Source organism: Lipotes vexillifer, unplaced genomic scaffold, assembly GCF_000442215.2.
Source record: "Lipotes vexillifer unplaced genomic scaffold, Lipotes_vexillifer_v1.1 scaffold190, whole genome shotgun sequence".
NCBI lineage: Eukaryota > Metazoa > Chordata > Mammalia > Artiodactyla > Lipotidae > Lipotes > Lipotes vexillifer.
Genome location: NW_006794958.1, coordinates 2,565,834 through 2,584,418, shown reverse-complemented (window position 1 = coordinate 2,584,418; position 18,585 = coordinate 2,565,834).

The following is an 18,585-nucleotide window of genomic DNA, read 5'->3' as shown; positions in this document are numbered from 1 at the left end:
ACTTTACATTTGGTAGTGTATATATGTCCATGCCACACTCTCACTTCGTCCCAGCTTACCCTTCCCCCTCCCCATGTCCTCAAGTCCATTCTCTACGTCTGCATGTCTGCATTTTTATTCTTGTCCTGCCCCTAGGTTCTTCAGAACCTTTTATTTTTTACTTTTTTTGGATTCCATATATGTTTACAGTATTTGTTTTTCTCTTTCTGACTTACTTCACTCTGAATGACAGACTCTAGGTCCATCCACCTCACTACAAATAACTCAATTTTGTTTCCTTCTATGGCTGAGTAATATTCCATTGTATATATGTGTCACATCTTCTTTATCCATTCATCTGTCAGTGGATACTTAGGTTGCTTCCATGTCCTGGCTATTGTAAATCGAGCTGCAATGAACATAGTGATGCATGACTCTTTTTGAATTATGGTTTTCTCAGGGTATATGCACAGTAGTGGGATTGCTGGGTAATATGGTAGTTCTATTTTAATTTTTTTAAGGAACCTCCATACTGTTCTCCATAGTGGCTATATCAATTTACATTCCCAGCAACAGTGCAAGAGGGTTTCTTTTTCTACACACCCTCTCCAGCATTTATTGTTTCTAGATTTTTTGGTGATGGCCATTCTGACTGGTGTGAGGTGATATCTCATTGTAATTTTAATTTGCATTTCTCTAATGATTAGTGATGCTGAGCATCCTTTCATGTGTTTGTTGGCCATTGCCATCTGTATGTCTTGTTAGGAGAAATGTCTATTTAGGTCTTCTGCCCATTTTTGGATTGGGTTGTTTGTTTTTATGATATTGAGCTGCATGAGCTCCTTGTATATTTTGGAGATTAATCCTTTGACAGTTGCTTCATTTGGAAATATTTTCTCCCATTCTGAGTGTTGTCTTCTGTCTTGTTTATGGTTTCCTTTGCTGTGCAAAAGCTTGTAAGTTTCATTAGGTCCCATTTATTTATTTTTGTTTTTATTTCCATTTCTCTAGAAGGTGGGTCAAAAAGGATCTTGCTGTGATTTATGTCATAGAGTGTTCTGCCTATGTTTTCCTCTAAGAGTTTTAGAGTGTCTGGCCTTACAATTAGGTCTTTAATCCATTTGGAGTTTATTTTTGTGTATGGTGTTAGGGAGTGTTCTAATTTCATTTCTTTATATGTAGCTGTCCAGTTTTCAAAGCAGCATTTATTGAAGAGGCTGTCTTTTCTCCATTGTATATTCTTGCCTCCTTGATCAAAAATAAGGTGACCATATGTGCATGGGTTTATCTCCGGGTTTTCTATCCTGTTCCATTGATCTATATTTCTGTTTTTGTGCCAGTACCATGATGTCTTGAATACTGTAGCCAAGTAGTATAGTCTGATGTCAGGGAGCCTGATTCCTCAGGCTCCGTTTTTCTTTCTCAAGATTGTTTTGGTTATTCATGGTCTTTTGTGCTTCCATACAAATTGTGAAATGTTTTGTTTTAGCTCTGTGAAAAATGCCATTGGTAGTTTGATAGGGATTACATGGATACTGTAGATTGCATTGGGCAGTAGAGTCATTTTCACAATGTTGATTATCCCAATCCAAGAGCATGGTATATCTCTCCAATTGTTTGTATAAACTTTAATTTCTTTCATCAGTGTCTTATAGTTTTCTGCATGCAAGTCTTTTGTCTCCTTCGGTAGGTTTATTCCTAGGTATTTTATTCTTTTTGTTGCAGTGGTAAATGGGAGTGTTTCCTTAATTTCTGTTTCAGATTTTTCATCGTTAGTGTATAGGAATGCAAGAGATTTCAGTGCATGAATTTTGTATCCTACTACTTTACCAGATTCATTGATTAGCTCTAGTAGTTTTCTGGTAGTACCTTTAGGATTCTCTATGTATAGTATCATAACATCGGCAGACAGTGACAGCTTAACTTTTTCTTTTCCAATATGGTTTCATTTTATTTCTTTTTCTTCTCTGATTGCTCTGGCTAAAACTTCCAAAACTATGTTGAATAATAGTGGTGAGGGTGGACAACTTTGTCTTGTTCCTGATCTTAGAGGAAATGGTAACAGCTTTTAACTACTGAGAATGATGTTGGCTGTGTGTTTGTCATATATGGCCTTTATTATGGTGAGGTAAGTTCCCTCTATGCCTATTTTCTGGAGGGTTTTTATCATAAATGGGTGTTGAATTTTGTCAAAAGCTTTCTCTGCATCTATTGAGATGATCATATGTTTTTTCTCCTTCAATTTGTTAATATGGTGTACCACATTGATTGATTTGCATATATGGAAGAATCCTTGCATTCCTGGGATAAACCTCACTTGATCGTGGTGTATGATCCTTTTAACGTGCTGTTGGATTCTGTTTGCTAGTATTTTGTTGAGGATTTTTGCATCTATGTTCATCAGTGATATTGGCCTGTAGTTTTCTTTCTTTGTGACATCCTTGTCTGGTTTTGGTATCAGGGTGATGGTGGCCTCACAGAACGAGTTTGGGAGTGTTCGTCCCTCTGCTATATTTTGAAGAGTTTGAGAAGGATAGGTTTATCTCTTCTCTAAATGTTTGATAGCATTCACCTGTGAAACCATCTGGTCCTGATCTTTTGTTTGTTGGAAGATTTTTAATCACAGTTTCAATTTCAGTGCTTGTCACTGGTCTGTTTATATTGTGTATTTCTTCCTGGTTCAGTCTCGGAAGGTTGTGCTTTTCTAAGAATTGTCCATTTCTTCCAGGTTGCCCATTTTATTGGCATAGAGTTGCTTCTAGTATTTATCTCATGATCCTTTGTATTTCTGCAGCGTCAGTTGTTACTTCTCCTTTTTCATTTCTAATTCTATTGATTTGAGTCTCCTCCCTTTTTTTCTTGATGAGTCTGGCTAATGGTTTATCAATGTTGTTTATCTTCTCAAAGAACCAGCTTTTAGTTTTATTGATCTTTGCTATTGTTTCCTTCATTTCTTTTTCATTTATTTCTGACCTGATCTTTATGATTTATTTCCCTCTGCTAACTTTGGGGTCCTTTTGTTCTTCTTTCTCTAATTGATTTAGGTGTAAGTTTAGTTTTTTTATTTAAGATATTTCTTGTTTCTTGAGGTAGGATTGTTTTGCTATAAACTTCCCTCTTAGAACTGCTTTTGCTACAGCTCATAGGTATTGGGTTGTCATGTTTTCATTGTCATTTTCTTCTAGGTATTTTTTGATTTCCTCTTTGATTTCTTCAGTGATCTCTTGGTTATAAAGTAGTGTATTGTTTAGCCTCCGTGTGTGTGTATTTTTTTTACAGATTTCGTCCTGTAAATGATATCTAGTCTCATAGCACTGTGGTCGGAAAAGATATTTGATATGATTTTAATTTTCTTAAATTTACAAAGGCTTGTTTTGTGACCCAAGATATGATCTATCCTGGAGAATGTTCCATGAGCACTTGAGAAGAAAGTGTATTCTGTTGTTTTTGGATGGAATGATCCTATAAATATCAATTAAGTCCATCTTCTTTAATATGTTATTTAAAGCTTGTGTTTCCTTATTTATTTTCAGTTTGGATGATTTGTCCATTGGTGAAAGTGGGGTGTTAAAGTCCCCTAGTATGATTGTGTTACTGTCAGTTTCCTTTTTCATGGCTGTTAGCATTTGCCTTATGTATTGAAGTGCTCTTATGTTTGGTGTAAAAATATTTACAATTGTTATATCTTCTTTTTGGATTGATCCATTGATCACTATGTTGTGTCCTCTGTCTGCTGTAATAGTCTTTATTTTAAAGTCTATTTTGTCTGTTATGAGAATTGCTACTCCAGGTTTCTTTTGATTTCCATTTGCATGGAATATCTTTTTCCATCCCCTCACTTTCAGTCTGTATGTGTCCCTAGGTCTGAAGTGGGTCTCTTGTAGACAGCATGTATATAGGTCTTGTTTTTGTATCCATTCAGCCAGTCTTTGTCGTCTGGTTGAAGGATTTAATCCATTTACATATAAGGGAGTTACTGATATGTATGTTCCTATTACTGTTTTCTTAATTGTTTTGGGTCTGTTACTGTTGGTCTTTTCCTCCTCTTGTGTTTGCTGCCTAGAGAAGTTCCTTTACCATTTGTTGTAAAGCTGGTTTGGTGGTGCCGAATTCTGTTAGCTTTTGCTTGTCTGTAAAGGTTTTAATTTCTCCATCAAATCTGAATGAGATCTTTGATGGGTAGAGTAATCCTGTTTGTAGATTTTTCCCTTTCATCACTTTGACTATGTCCTGCCACTCCCTTCTGGCTTGCAGAGTTTCTGCTGAAAGAGCAGCTTATGGGGATTAACCTCATGGGGATTCCCTTGTATGTTATTTGTTGTTTTTCTCTTGCTGCTTTTAATATTTTTTCTTTGTATTTAATTTTTGATAGTTTAATTAATATGTATCTTGTCATGTTTCCCCTTGGATTTATCCTGTATGTGACTCTCCTCACTTACTGGACTTGATTGAGTACTTCCTTTCCCATATTAGGGAAATTTTCAACTATAATCTCTTCATATATTTTCTCAGTCCCTTTCTTTTTCTCTTCTTCTTCAGGGACCCTTATAATTCGAATGTTGTTGTGTTTAATGTTGTCTCAGAAGTCTCTGAGACCGTCCTCAATTCTTTTCATTCTTTTTTCTTTACTCTGCTGTACAGTAGTTATTCCCACTATTTTATCTTCTAGGTTACTTATCTGTTCTTCTGCTTCAGTTCTTCTGCTATTGATTCATTCTAGAGAATTTTATATTTCATTTATTGTGTTGTTCATCATTGTTTGTTTGGTCTTCCCTTTAGTTCTTCTAGGTCCTTGTTAATCGTTTCTTCTATTTTCTGCATTCTATTTCCAAGATTTTAGATATGTTTACTACCATTACTCTGAATTCTTTTTCAGGTAGACTACCTATTTCCTCTTCATTTGTTTCATCTGGTGGGTTTTTACCTTGCCCCTTCAACTGCTGTGTGTTTCTCTGTCTTCTCATTTTGCTTAACTTACTGTGTTTGGGGTCTCTTTTGCACAGGCTGCAGGTTTGTAGTTCCCATTGTTTTTGGTGTCTGCCCCCAGTGGCTAAGGTTCGTTCAGTGGGTTGTGTAGCCTTCCTGGTGGAGGGAACTGGTGCTTGTGTTCTTGTGGACAGGGTGGATCTTATCTTTCTGGTGGGCAGGACTGCGTCCGGTGTGTGTTTTGGGGTGTCTGTGACCTTATAATTTTAGGCGGCCTCTCTGTTAATGGGTGGGGTTGTGTTCCTCTCTTCTAGTTGTTTGGCATAGGGTGTCCAACACTGTAGCTTGCTGGTCATTGAATGGAGCTGGGTCTTAGTGCTGAGATGGAGATCTCTGGGAGAGCTCTTGCTGATTGATATTAAGTGGAGCCAGGAGGTCTCTGGTGGACCAATGTCCTGAACTCAGCTTTCCCATCTCAGAGGCGCAGGCCTGACACCAGGTCCGAGCACCAAGACCCTGTTGGCCACGCAGCTCAGAAGGAAAGGGAGAAAGAAAGAAAAGAAAGAAAAAGAAAGAAAGAAAGAAAGAAAGGAAGATTGGAAGGAAGGAAAGAAGAAACAGAAAGACTGAAAGAAAGAAAGAAAGAATAACATAAAATAAAATGACATAAAATAAAATAAAATTGTTAAAGTAAATTTTTTTAATTATTAAAAATAAAAAAATTAATAAGTAATTAAAAACAGAGAAAGAAAGAAAGAAGAGAGCAACCTAACTAAAAAACAAATCCACAAGTGATAACAAGCACTAAAAACTATACTAAGAAAAAACCCAAAACAGACAGACAGAACCCTAGGACCAATGGTAAAATCAAAGCTAAACAGACAGAATCACACAAAGATGCACACACATACACATTCACAAAAAGAGAAACAGGAAAAAAAGAAAAAAAAATATATATATATAAAGGAAGAGAGCAACCAAATCAATAAACAAATCTACCAATGAAAATAAAGTCAAAATAGTAAACTAAGATAAACATAAAACCAGAAACAAATTAGACGTAGAAAGCAAACCCCAATCTACAATTGTTCCCAAAGTCCACCACCTCAATTTTGGAATGATTCATTGTCTATTCAGGTATTCCAGAGATGTAGGGTACATCAAGTTTATTGTGGAGATTTAATCCACTGCTCCTGAGGATGCTGGGAGAAATTTCCCTTTCTCTTCTTTGTTCGTACAACTCCTGGGCTTCAGCTTTGGATTTGGCCCCTCCTCTGTGTTTAGGTCACCTGAGGGCGTCTGTAGCAGCTTATTAGGGGGGTCTGGCTCCCTCAAGCTGTGGGGAGGAGGGGTACGGAATGCGGGGTGATCCTGCAGTGGCAGAGGCTGGCTTGATGTTGCACCAGCTTGAGGCGTGCCGTGTGTTCTCCTGGGAAGTTGTCCCTGGATCACAGGACCCTGGCAGTGCAGGGCTGCACAGGCTGCACAGGCTCCCAGGAAGGGAGGTATGGATAGTGACCTGTGCTTGCACACAGGATTCTTGGTGTCTGTGTTAGCAGCGTTAACATTTCATGCCCGTCTCTGGTGTCTGCACTCATAGCCGTGGCTTGCGCCTGTCTCTGGAACTCATTTAGGCGGTGCTCTGAATCCCTTCTCCTTGCGCACCCCAAAACAATTTTCTCTTGCCTCTTAGGCAGTTCCAAACTTTTTCCTGGCTAGCTGTGGTGCATTAGCCCCCTTCATGCTGTGTTCACACAGCCAACCCCAGTCCTCTCCCTGGGATCTGAACTCAGGAGCCGGAGCCTCAGCTCCCAGCCCCCACCTGCCCTGGCAGGTGAGCAGACAAGCCTCTCTGGCTGGTGAGTGCTTGTCTGCACCGATCCTCTTTGTGGGAATGTCTCCACTTTGCCCTCTGAACCTCTATGGTTGCGCTCTCCTCCACGGCTCCAAAGCTTTCCCCTCTGCCTCCACCCGTCTCCGCCAGTGAAGGGGCTTCCTAGTGTGTGGAAACTTTTCCTCCTTCACAGCTCCCTCGCAGAGGTGCAGGTCCCATCCCTATTCTTTTGTCTCTGTTTATTCTTTTTTCTTTTGCCCTACCCAGGTACATGGGGAGTTTCTTGCCTTTTGGGAGGTCTGAGGTCTTCTGCCAGTGTTCAGTAGGTGTTCTGTAGGAGTTGTTCCACATGTAGATGTATTTCTCATGTATTCCTGGGGAGGAAGGTGATCTCCATGTCTTACTCCTCTGCCTTGAAGGTCTCTTCACAAATTTCATAAGTTTTATGAAGTAAGCTAATCAGATAAGCAAATATTACTAGCTGTATAATATTATTTCAGATGCAGTAAAAAGTGGTTCATATAGATTAAGCCATGCTGAGATATATCATTTTCAAATTTTGAATTGCTACAACTTCAAAACACATTTCTATCTCCTTTGATTGTTTTAAAAATGACTTAGGTTGATTTAACTCATCATAGAAGGCAATATTCAATTATCTATGATTCTAGAAAACTGTATTTTATTAACTGATATGTTGAATAAATTGAGGAAGTAGAATGTCAGTTTACAGCCTCATATTTATTATGGTTTGATATTTATTTGAATAAATAATAGCAATCCTGTGTGTTTGCACTGATTGACTTTGTTCTAAAAATTTATAAATATCAGTGATAACTGTATGTAAAAGAAAACAATGACTCTTTTATTCCAGTTTAACTTTCAGCAATGGACTAATTTGAATTCAGGCTAGAACCAGTGGCAGTCTGCCAAAGCTATGAGAATATTTAAAAATCTTTCTTCTTGTTTCAATTTGTATAGAATACACTATATACTAGGAATAAGTGATCACGTGCACACATACAATCTTTCCATATGATATTTAATGATAATATTTTGAAGGCTGAAAAAAGCAGAACATCTGAATCTCCTTTTTATTGATATAATAAAAAGTCCATTAGATGCATATCAAACTACTCTACTAATTAATTATCTGTATAAAGTTATACATGTGTATATGTATTTCATAATTTTGAAAAATATATTTTTGATTATATATTTTATATATATTATAAATATTATATATATACATATATTCTTTTTTAACACATATAAATGTAACACAAATATAAATGTAACACATATAAATATATTCTTTTTTAACACATATACATTTTTTAACACATAGAATTCCAGCATTTTAAATTGAAATAAATTATAGTACATAAATTTCATTGTATGGCATAATTCCCCTCAAAATAGACAAGACAGGAAAACTCTTTTCTTGTTAAGATGGATGGCAATGAAAAGACATCAGAGGAGCCTTCATACTGAGAATTCAATTCAATATCCATCACTTCCCCTATTTCCCACATGAATTCTTAACACACACACACACACACACACACACACACAGAAGTATCCTTGCAAATAAATTAAATGATGACAAGAATTACAGTTTAAGGGTTGATAATTTAGTTCCATAATTGTTATGAATGTAAACAATTTAAATCTCTGAACAAATTAAACATATATTAAAGGCATGTTTAGTGTAAAAGGGGCTGGGGTGCAGGAGTTACTGAGGGGATAGAAAGAAAACATACAATAATCTTTTAAAATTTACCTTATGTCAATGCAGATGTAGAGAATGGACTTGAGGACACGGGGAGGGGGAAAGTAAGCTGGGACACAGTGAGAGAGTGGCATGGACATATATACACTACCAAATGTAAAACAGATAGCTAGTGGGAAGCAGCCGCATAGCACAGGGAGATCAGCTTGGTGCTTTGTGACTACCTAGAGGGGTGGGATAATGAGGTTGTGAGGGAGATGCAAGAGGGAGGAGATATGGAGATATATGTATATGTATAGGTGATTCACTTTGTTATAAAGCAGAAACTAACACACCATTGTAAACAATTATACTCCAATAAAGATGTTAAAAAAATTACCTTATGTCTTAGAAACAGTGAATTGTTCTATTTGTTACCATATTAATATCAACATAGTATCAATTAAATTGGTAGATATGTTATAATTAGTTATTTATATCTCAGAATAAACATTTAAGGCTGACCTATTCTAAGTTTATCACACAAAATCAAAGATGCTCATGTCTTCTATATGTTATGCTGTTTGTTAAATATTAGTTATGAGGAACAAATGTCTTAACTAATGCTTAATTTTAACACTAAGGCTTTCAAAACCTAACAGTATAACACTTAGAATTATTTTAAGCAGGGCTAGTTCATGTTGAAGCTTTTGGGCACTAAAGTCTCAGATTAATTTGTAGCCTTTAATAAGTCTTTTCCATCAATTCCCATTGGCTTAGTGGATGAAGAATTCTGCCTGCCATATCAGTAAACAAAGGATGCTGTGGCCATCAAGCCATCAGCCACTGTAGCCACCCCCAACTGTGCACCCTGAGGGGATTCAGGATGGAGAAAAACAGGATACTGGCCCTAGATACTCAAATGCATATAAAAAAAATGATTTCAGTAAGCCCAGACTCTTGCATCTTCCCACACAAAGAAATGCACTAAATTCATTAACTTGAGGTGTCTGGTTTTCTTTAATTAACAGTAATCTTTACCTGGTTTTTGTTGCAAAAAATCCTATACATCCTGGCTCCTCCCTTACCTCTTCAGAGCAGTCCCTTAGAGCTGAGAAGCTGTCTCCTAGGCTTAAGTCCTCAACAAGGCCTACAAATAAAACATAATTTTCAATTTTTATGTTGTGCATTTTTTTACAGTGGACAGTTTCAATATAGTACATTACTTTTATATGCCATGTGGTCTCCTGTAGCTTCACAACACATTTAAATATTCAAATGGCTCTGACTGTTCAGATGCTGACTGTGTGTGGAGAAAAACAAAAAACAAACAAACAAAAAACCCCAAACAAACCTCATATTGCAAAGCTAAACTTCCTTTCTTCCCTCCCTCCCTCCCTTCCTTCCTTCTCACTTCTTTTTCCCTTCCCTCCCTCTCTCTTTCTGATTTTCTCTCTTTCATCCTTGCTTTCTTTCTGGTGCTCCTTTTTTTCCTTCTTCATTTATTTTTTAATCCTTATTACTTTAGTATAAAGTATAAAATTCATCGTCTGGAATTCATAAATCTAAATTATATTGAAGCAAACAATCTCAAGTCCAGATATTTGAAAATTATATTACCAAACTACATGGAATATATTTAATGATTCTTATTTTCCATATTTTAAAACTCTGGGGCAATATATCTTACTGGTTAAGAATAAGTGATTAACATGCATTAAGCATCTATTATGCCAAGCATGGTTCAATATGTCAATACTAATAATTGAACACTCAAGCCCTTTACATGAATTACTGCACTTAACAATTTTAAAAAACACATACTAGGAAACTGAGCCTTAGAAAGGCAATTTCTTCTAGCACACACAGATAAGTTCCTCCTTTAATCCTTCCAACAAACTTATCATTCATTATTTTCATTTTAGAGTTAACAGATTTTGAAGAGTCTATAGAATGGTAACTTTTTAACATGATGCCTGCAAGGTCATAAATAGAGTAGGTATTTGAATATATGTGTAATTCCAAACAACATGCCTGCCTTTTCCAACAATATATACAGAATGTAGTGTTTATATTTATTAACAACTATGTAAGAAATTAGCACTTTTTTAAAAAACACCAAGATTTATTTTTTTCCAATTAAAATAATATAGACAACTGCATCAGTGAACTCTTTTACTGCAGAGGACATATTTTCAGAAGATCTGGAAAAGTTTTATGATTTACGCAAAAATTTATATATGCAAAAGAGGTAAGCTCCTTTCCTGCTTGTATAATACATGCCACCAGCTATTCATTACTCAAAAGATCTTTTTGCTCTTTTCATGTGGAAGATAATTGAAAAATATTCGATTATTTATCACGACAATGTGTGTTAAGTTTGAGATATCTCTCCTAAGACATGTTCATATTTTTCAAAATACACTCATGCAAATTACCCTTTGAGAATGAGACAACATGTGGCAGCAATCAGTTCCATTATTAGCTCTGACTCAAGCAAAATGAGAGGTTGAGGTAATCAGAATAGTCCACAAGGATATGGACATCAGTGGTGCAGATATTTATGTAGACTTATGACTTGAAATGCACATGTAATTTTAGACAGAAAATGATCTTTAAAATATCACTATTATCATTGAAAATTTATATCATGAATAAAATAATGGATGATATCTTGGTAAAAATTAATTTCCATAATTCTTATGGACTGAATGTTTATATCTCCCTACCCCAAATCTATATGTTGATACCCTACTCCCCAATGTGAAGGTATTAAGAGGTGGGACCTCTGACAGATTAAGATTAAATGAGTTCTTGAAGGTGGAGCTCTCATGAATGGGTTTAGAGTCCTTTTAAGAATGACAAGAGAGTTTGCTTCCTCTCTTTCTGCCACGTGAGAACACAGTGAGAAGTTGGCAGCCTGCAAAAAAATGGCTCTCATCAAAACCCAACCATGCTGGCACCTTGATTTCAGATTTCCAGCCTCCAGAACTATAAGAAATACATTTCTGTTGTTTATAAGTCATCCAGTCTATGGCATTTTGTTCTAGCAGCCCCAAATGACTAAGACAATAATTGTATTTATTTTAGATTTTGCTTTATGGGATTCATTTCAATACAGATAATCAATGTAGGCTAAAATTCATAGTGTACTTCTGAATGCTTTTCCTCTTTTTTTTCTATCTTTTCTATGTTATGGAATTGGATAAAACCTTATTTGTCTTTATTTTTCCATATTTCAAGACATTATTTATAAAGAATCTATGGAAGTTTCTTTTTAAGCTGATGTTATACACACACACACACACACACACACACACACACACACACACACCTATGTATAGGCCACCAGGTATTCTATCTCTAAATCTGTTGAAACAGTTGTGTTAGAAGACCTATGGAACTAGATACTTTATTTGTCCTAAAAGGAGCTTTGCTGCAAACATGTAAGTGCTATTAACTTAAATAACCAAAGAGCATTGCTGTCATTTCTTAGAATTATAGTTGGAAAAACATTTAATTAATTCATTTTCAGAAAAGCATTTCTGAAATGTCACTACCAGAGCATTTGTTTCTTGAAAACACTAAAAAGATATTGTTTCCCATAATACTTTTTTACGGTAGTGACTCCAGTTTCCAAGATAGCCTCAGAACTAATAACTTATTAAAGAAAATGTCTGCATTTATTCCAGGAAAGCTAAGAATAATTTTGAAACCCCAAACTCCCACTTCACACTCTTCAGTTTTTGGCGAATAAAGTGTTTTTTACTGTGTCCTAATAGGTACATGTATTTTTTCTGAACAGCTTTTTGGAAATGTCTTGAGAAAATAAAAACTGCAAAGCTTTAAGGAACTGTTTATCATTGAAGATGTAGCTCATCTTGCCTAGATGTGCTATCATAATAGATACATCAAGCACATGTACTATATACAAGTAACAGTTTTGTAAGGAAATAAATTGTTGTTTTACAATTACTGTAATGTAGGAATCTAGCTGTTGCCTTAAAATACAGAACATTTTACAATACTAAATTGGGGAAATAATCTTGAGAAATATGCTTAAGGACACCTTGTCCATCTGACTATTTTCCTTTAATGATGAAAAAATAAGCATAACGTGTAATAAACAGATACTAAAAATTACAAAAACAGGGTTAAAACCCATTGTTCAGTAAGGAGTAGATGACAGTGAAAGAAAACTATAAAATATGTTATATTTTTGTTATTCTCTCTAAATTTCTTCTTGTCTTTCATATGTTTTACTTCCTTTATCAATTCTTACTAAGGGCAAAGTAGGTAAAAATAAATGAAGTTATTTATATTTATTTTTCCTACATGTCATCATTTAATTCTAACTGAGCTCTGTGTATAGAATTTCACTTGCTCTCCTGGAAGCATTATTTTTACCTCTATTTAATAAGAATTGTTTCCCAGTTTTGAATTTTCTCAGTACTCATTCCTTCCTTCCTTTATCTCTTAAATATATATGAATTCATCCTTTACCATGTATGCTTTTCTTGTCTCAAATGCAGATTATGAATGACTTGAAATTCATGGTCTTATTATTCTAAAAGAACAATTATTGGGTATTTCATACCCTTGTAATTAGTAATTTTGCATTGTATAAAAGTAAGACAAAAAGAAACAAAAAAAGATCTTACTAAGAAAATAATTCCTAAACAACCACACACCACGACTACCACCACTGCTAACAACAACAAGGTACTTTTTATGTGTGATGTCATTTGATTTTAGGGGCTGATTCTATTAATATTCTTCTCTCTTTATTTAGGCATAGAACACACTGCTTTGATGAGTGTATTAGTTGCTTCGGGTGGCACACAAATAACACATGCTGAGGTGAAAGTAAGTTTAAGGTATTAATGCCATCTGTTCCATAGAGATAAATTAACTGAAATTATGTTATCAGAAAGCCCTGTCTTATTATTTCTGTTAATTATTAGAAACATGAAGAATTATTATTAATATCAGATAAGGTTAATTATCAGAAGAAGATTGTAATATGTCACAAAGTCCTAGTAGTGCTTCCTTCTCAAATACTATCAGTGTACTTTTTCCCATTCCCATCACCACCACAATTTACTAGCCCATTTTTAATTCATACTTAGAAGTACTACAATTATAGAAATATTCTCAAAACTTAATACATGGATTCCAAAGTTACTTTTTACTCAAAATTCCAGCAAGGAGATTCTTCTCAAAAAATTTGCTTTGATCATGTCCTGTTACTCACAGTGGATATTTACAAACATAAAATTCAAACTACCCAGGCTGATGTTAAAAACCCTCTATAAATGTGTTTGAGGCAAGAAATGGAGATTCAGGTTGTTTTCAATTAATTATTCCACAAAAAAATTAGAATTAGAAAAATTTTAATAAACTTTTAATTTTTAACCAAATTTAGATTTACAAAAATTATAAAAAATAGGACAGAGAGTTTCCATATAACTTTGCCTTACTCCATTTGGGTGGCTGTAACAAAACACCACAGACTGGATACCTTATAAATAACAAAAATTTATTACTTGTAGTTCTGGAGGCTGAGAAATCCAAGATCATGGTATTGCCAGATTAGGTGTGGCAGCTGGTAAGGGCCTGCTTCCTGGCTCATAGATGACAACTTCTTACTATGTCTTCCCATGATAGAAGGTGATAGGGAGCTCTGTGAGGTCTCTTTTACAAAAGCATTAATTCCATTTATGAGGGCATTACCCTCCTGCCCTAAGATCCTCCCAAAGGCCACAACTCCTAGTACACACAACTTTAGGGGTTAAGATTTCAAAATGTGAATTTTTAGGGAGACACATTCAGACCATATAGCACTCCTCCTTTTCTCCTGTTGTTACATCTTAAATCTATGATGCACTTGTCAAAGCTAAGAAACTGACACAAGTTTCAATACTATAACTTCAGACTTTATTTGAATTTCACCAGTTTTCTACCAATGTGCTTTTTTTCTGCTCCAGGAATCCAATACAGGATAGCAAATTTATTTAGTTTCATGTCTCCTTGGTTTCCTTTGGTTTGTAAATGTTTCTCAGTGTTTTTTAAAATTTTTCCCATGACTTTGGCAGTCTTGAGGAGTTCTGGCCATGTATTTTGAAGAATGTCTTTCAAGTTAGGTTTGTCTGATACTTTCCGTATGGGTAATTTCACAAAATGTCTTCAAGTTCACCATACTTTTATCTGTTCTGTCCAGTCTACTAATGAGTCCATCAAAGGCATTCTTTATTTCTGTTACACTGTTTTTGATTTCTCTCAATTCCATTTGGTTTTTTTTTTTTACAATTTCCATCTCTTTTCTGAAATTACCTATCTGCTCCTGTGTGTTCCATTAGGGTCTTTAACATGTTAATCATAGTTACTTAAGATTCTCTACCTGGTAGTTAGTCCTCAAACCTGTGTCGTACCTGGGTCTGACTGTCATAATTGATTCATCTCTTCAGAGTGTTCTTTCCTTGATTTTGGCATGCTTGGTAATTGCTTGATGAAAGTTGGACATCCATCAAACAATGATACTGGGGGACTTATTTTTAATGTTTGGAGAACAGTCCATTTCCTTTTCATAGGCCTTTGGTATGAGGATTTGTGTGACTCTATTTAGGAGTCAGATTGTGTGTAAAGTTTGTTGTTACGGTGATTACCAGAGTTGGAATTTGTTGTTGTTTTGTCCACCAGATACTTCAAATTCCTGTAGTAATACTTTTATTATTATTATTATTATTTTTGTCTCCCTGATTGGGTTTTGGGCTCTCCTTTGTACTGCTTCCCTGAAAGTGTCTCTTTGTTGCAGCTTTCCTAACTTTTCCACTATTAATTTTTCCTTGGGGCTTGTTGGTATGGTGGTGGAGGGGAAGGGTCATGTGGAGCATTCTGTGATGTTCTGAGGTTCTTGGAACATCTTGAGCCTCAGGCTATGAACCTGAGTTGAGGGTATAGCCTTCACCAGTTTTCTTCCCCTCCTCCAGGGATTGAGTTTATTTTTTCGGACTCTCCTTTCTCCAACTGCAGTGGATGCCCATCAGTGTCTTCAGACTACAGTTTAGGATTTGTTGCCCCTGCAGATAAAAGCCTTAGTTACCTGAGGGATATAAGAAAAATTGGTTCAGGCAGAATGTGGCTTCCCTGGTCTTCCAACAGCTGCTGTGGAAATTTTCCCCAACAGAATAAATTCTTTGTTCCATAAGTGAGATAGGGAACATGAGTTTACATGAATTTCAGCAGTAGCTGTTTTTCCTCTCCACCAAGTAGCACCACATAGGGGGAGGGAGGCTATCTCTAAATTCTCCTCAGTCCTTCTCTTAAGAGCCAGATGGATACCCTTAAAGAAAAACCTTCAGGTGGGTGGGAACTTCCCTATGTCTGTGGATAGCAGGAGCTTCACCACAGGTTACAGTTAAACTTTAGCAATTTCTAAAACTTTCTTGTAGGAACATTAACATTTATGACTTTTGTATATCAGGTGGCATCTGCCACAAGTAAGCAAAAGCTCAGGTTTCCCCCTTTATTCACCATTCTCTGGGACCTAGGTTCTCTGATGGGTTCAACAAAAGTCATTAATATACAGTTCATCTTCTCCCTTGTTGTGAGTATGGGAGAGTGAAGTGTTTCTAGCTCTACATCCCTGAGATGAATCCTGGTATCACGATGCTGACAAATGTTTAATGTATACCTGAAGTCATTAGATTGTAACAAGCTAGTAAAAACTTGTGAAGCTAAGATCCTGAAAAGTAGGGAAAACCAAAATTGTGAGTCCCATTTGGTATTACTTTTCCCTTCTGGTGAATGATGAATGTGAAATGTTTAAGCCTTAGGGAAGAGAAAATGGAGAAACATAAGTTGCATCTAAAGATAGTGGAAAGGAGGGTGTAACTGCCACTTTTTGGATGAAACCATGGTGGGCAAACATTAAGAGAAAGCATACGTCAGAAATAGACCACTCTTCACAGGGGTCAAAGCCCAGTTATAATTAATTTAAATTAAGTTGATCTATGATTGCTTTTGCCGCCAGCCTAGCTGACAGCCTGAAGCAAAATTAAACCCTCAATGGGAAACGTAAGCCAGAGCTTTGAGTTATCTATAGGATTTTTCATAAAGAAGATCCATCTCTCTATCTAAATGACCAGACCTATAAAAACACAGGACTGTCTCCAAAGATGTGAACACAAAGTTGAACAGCAGAAAGAAACCAAAGAAATATAATGTAATAAAATTATTAAATACAAATTTTAATATTATTATACATAATATGATCAGGAAAATGAAATGCAAGATGGAGAAAGTAAGCAGAGAACCAGCAACTATAAAAATAAAGCAAACGAATGTCCCAGAATTTAAAAGAATACAACTGAAATTAAGAATTCAGTGAATGAGTTTAAAAAGTGATTTGAGGGAACCTAAGAGAGAATTAGTGAGCTGAAATACAGTTCAGAACAATATAAACATGCTAAAGCACACAGGGATTAAAGGACGGGACCTAAAGTAAGAGACTAATAGACCTGCACAAACTGGCATTAAAGTGATGTTATTCATGCAGTAGAAAAATAATTCCTAGATGGCAGTTCAGACAAACAGGAGAGAAATATAATTTTAAAAATTTGGCAGGGAAAGCATATGAGTGGTAAATGTAAATAAATATTGCCTGTATGAAATAACAATATTCACCTGTTGAGCTTAAATGGATGGGGAGTTAAAATATATACTCATAGCATAATAAGAAAGAGAGCAATTAAAAAACATTTATGAGCTCTGTTTAGTATCACTTTTTCCTGAAAACGTATTGCTAAATTCAAGATGATGGGTAAAATGTCAATAAATTAAATAGAGCTTAATCTAGATTCACAGGGGTTGATGCCTCTTGAGATAACAGAAATGGATATTATACTCATCTTTATAATAAAAAATTATATTAAAATCTCTAGAGATGCCACTAAAAGTAAAGGAATGCCTAAGCAAATGCTAACGAAGGGGAAATATTCACATGAAGAAGCCAAAAACAGAGAGGAAAAGGGAACATAAATAGGTATAACATGAAAACAAATATGTGATAGGTCTAAACCAAATACATCAGCAATTGCATTAAATATACTACGCACATATAAAGATAAAAAGAGAGTTTGTGTTGTTTTACCAGTATCAGAAAATGAGAATTTAAGGCAAAATAATAAACCAGAAGAAACAATAACAAAACATGTCTTTCAACAATCTTTCTAGTAGCCAGTCATAACCACTCAGAAAACATAGTCGGATTAAATAGAATGGCATTCACAATCATGTTGAAAAAATTCTAATATTCCTAAGAAATCATGTGAGAAATGTACAAGATCATTATGAATACGTTTCCAAAGTAGAAGTTCTCAAAATGTACAGTAGAGTTATTCAGAGGTTACATATTTGACACATGTTCTCCAAACAGACTGAACTCAGGAACAGGTATAAGAAGACATCAAACATCTGTAAAAATTCAAAACCATGCAGTTCTTCTCACTATGTTTTGTTTTGTTTCATTTTGTTTTGTTTTGGAAAATATTGTTACTGTTTTCATAAAACATGTTAAATATATTAAAATGCAATGGGTGTCTTAATACTATTTTAAATGAATTAATCCATTAATATATTTTAAATTCCGCAGTTCTAATATCTAACAAAATGAATATCAATATATATAATGCAAAGGAGTCCTGAGCCTAAATACTTGTGAAGTACTGCTCTAAACAGCTGACAACAAACATAAAAGATTTCCTACTACTACTGCAATAGATACATGTTAAAAGTGTTACTTCTCTCAAAATCAACCTGTAAAGGCAAAGATGGGTTCCATTTCCTTTTCTTTAGAAACATTTTACTCCATCCACAAATTTACATGTAGGCATACAGATATATAAACTCAGTTTTTAATAGATGATTGAAACTGGGATTCTTGCCCATTAAAAATAAGAGAGAGAGGGAGAGAGAGGGGGAGAGAGAGAGAGAGAGAGAGAGGGAAAGGAAAAGCAAAGAAAGGAGATAAAAAGCTGGTCTCTGAAATCCAACACCAAGAGAGGTACACTGGTACAAAAAGATTTTAAAATTCTATAGCCTTAAAACTGGCTTTCCAATATGTTAGGAAAATGAT